This window comes from Pinus tabuliformis, chromosome 8, assembly GCF_031772625.1.
Source record: "Pinus tabuliformis cultivar Carrire ecotype Pingquan chromosome 8, CPIR1, whole genome shotgun sequence".
NCBI classification, from domain to species: Eukaryota; Viridiplantae; Streptophyta; class Pinopsida; order Pinales; family Pinaceae; genus Pinus; species Pinus tabuliformis.
Window position 1 is genome coordinate 837,626,707 of NC_142294.1, and position 3,149 is coordinate 837,629,855.

Below are 3,149 nucleotides of genomic sequence, written 5' to 3' on the forward strand. Positions count from 1 at the left end.
CATGCACTACCAACTCCTTCTTTTGTTGACTAGTATGCCCCTCTAGAGCCGTCCCTGTCGTCAGGAAGTGTATGATATCTGCAAAGTGATTGCCCGCAACAAGCACTGCAAAGAGCTGTGCGTCAAGCAATCCTTCCTCCAAATTAGTAGGCTCCTCTCCTGTTCCAATGCGCGATAGATGATCCGGTCCAACATTCAATCGTCCTAGATTCACAATAACTTTGAAATCATATTCCTGAAACAGAAGAAACCATATGCATATCTTGGCCCCCAACACAGGTTTGTTAACAAAGTACATCAATGCAGAATGGTTTGTATACATCTTAAAGTGTCCGCCTAACAAGTAATGTCTAAACTTCTGGAGCGTGTATACCATGGCCAAATCTTCGCGCTCTATCATTGAATAATTCTTCTCAGATTTAGAAAACTTCCTACTCGCATACGCTATAGGGTGATCCAACTCTCCCTCACCGTCCTGTGTCAGTACTGCCCTGAGTTCAATACATGATGCGTCCACGTGCACATGGAATTCCTTCTTCCAATCCAGGAAGACTAGGAATGACGCGGTGACCATCTTCTCCTTTAACACATCTAACCTTTGCTGACATTCTTCATTCCAACAAAATGTAGCATCCTTCTTTAGCAACTTCTACATCGGTGCGGTAATTTGGGCATAACTCTTAATGAACTTTCTATGGTATCCCGTATGCCCTAGCATTGTGCACAGCTATTTCACACTTCTTGGTGCCTCTAAATTAATTATAACTACTATCTTAGCTGGGTCAACCATTAATGCTTGTCTGCACACCACATGGCCCAACAAGATTCCGAAAGGAATACAGAACAAACATTTCTTCAAATTGAGCACGATTTGATACCTTCGACATGTATCCAAAATCAATCGCAGGCTGGCTACATGGAGTTTCACCAGTGCAAACACCGTCTAATCATCAAAGTATACCTATAGAAACTTGTTAATGAAGTCCTTAAACACCGCAATGACTACGCGCGAAAAGATAGCCGACGCCTTGTTTAGACCAAAAGGCATTATGATATATTGGAAGCACCCCCACTCCGTGGCGAAGGTTGTCTTACTTCTATCCTTCGACGTGATCTTGATATGATGGTACCCCGAGAACCCATCCATGAATGAATATGCTTCCTGTCCTCCTACATTATCCAACACTTCATCGATGAATGGAGTTGGAAAGGGATCATGTACACAGGTGTCATTCAACTTCCTGAGATCTACGCATATCCTTATTTCATCCTTCTGCTTCTTTTCCTAAACTACTATTGGGCTCACCCAATCAGACTCTTCTACTGGTTCAATAATACCCGCCGCAAGCATTTTATCCAACTCTAAGCGGACCCTTTCTTTATACTTCGGATTGAGGTGGTAAGGCCTCTGCTTGATCGGCTTTGCATCCGGTTTCAACATAATTTTCATAACTCCCAGGTCCCATATTATCCCCTTTAGGTCTGAGAACTTCGTAGGGAACAAGTCCTGGTATTCACAGAGAAATTCAGCACTGTTGCACCATCCCAGTAGTCCCCAATCTTTGCAAATTTCGGCTCTACCTCTATTCTGATGTTCACTTGTCTTGTTTTTAGTGGAGTGGTGATAGCTGGATTTTCAATTTTCAGTCCTTCAACTTCGTGGTGACCTTCATTCTCTGGGATATTAATGTTCCTCGGGACCCTCGTCCTCTTCTTCCATAGTCACATTGTAGCACTCCAGCACGTGGCACAGCTGGGTGGTCCAATCCGGTTAAATTAAGTCCAAGGGATCCTGCGGTACTCTGAAGATTTCTACCTTGAATTCCTATAATGCCTCATCAATACTTTCAAATCCATCCTTAAAGCTAAATGTTATCAAGAATCCCTGTTGCAAAACGTCCCATTCTTCAGTACCATGGTAGAGCTCTGTTTCCAAGTACCAGTGCATTGGTATTACATCTGAAGTATGACAAAATAGGTGCACCCATTCAGGCTGAGGCTCCACTCCATAAACCTTAGTCGATTTGGCCAGGTGATCACGCAGACCATTCCTTCCATCATATTTCTCTATTAGCCGAACTTGTGGGTGACCAAATCACAATCTCATCATCTTTTTGTACACACGCCAATCATAAAAATTGTCTTTGTACGTACCCCACCATCTCGCAGGCATAGCGCGCAACGTCCAATCCAAGGCTTGGAAGTGATGCTTCTCTGGCACTTCCCTTTCGAATGCATCCAAAAATTTATCGACATTAGTTAAACCATTGTAGTAAGGCAAACTTCTTACCTTTGACGATACACAATGCAATGACTTGGTCATCATATTACAGCGTAGCGTAGATACTTCATGCAGTAGGTTCTTCCAGTGCTCCAAATCCTCATCTGAATTTGATGTGCAGGAACTTTCGTGGTCCTAGGAAATTCATCCATCTACTGTTGGATTCACCCAATCCTGATCTTGTGCTGTTATCTTATAAATCTGGTCAAAATCATCATCGCTTTCATAATCATAGACTGGTTCAATATAGTGCGGTCCTTCTGCAGGGTCCAAGGGCACTACTACACAGAGAAATTTCTTCTCAAACATCAGCTTCCACTTCTTCAAATTGATTACCCCATTCATGTAAGTAGCCCAATTAATCCCAAGGAGCGTAGGGTAGGTATTGTTGTCATCCACTTCAAAATCAGCCAATGCACTCGCGCCCTCAATATCAACTGTTACTCCCTGCAATCTTCCCATGGGGATGATTTCTGCTGATTTTCCATTCTTGACTGAATTGGAGACCACTGCTGCGCAAGTCTCCCCATCCTATCCCATGTCTATTTAGGCAGAACATTTTCTTCCAACCCCAAATCTAGAATAGCTTGATCCATCTCATATTCTCCTATCTACACAATAAGCCTAATCTCACGCCCAGTTCTTGCCTTATGCTTACCAATCTTCCTGACTACGCGCGATCCATCAGGAGCGTTTTCTTTTCTGATGCACTTATTTATCAGCTCCTTCAATCCTTTCACAACCTTGCTATCATGCAACAGCTTCATATAGGTCTCCAAGAAAGTAGTAAGCATGGACGGGTCCATCTCTTCAGGTGGCTTATCCTAACTTCCTAAGGTAGAGGCCTCAGCGAAGCTTTTCTTTGCTT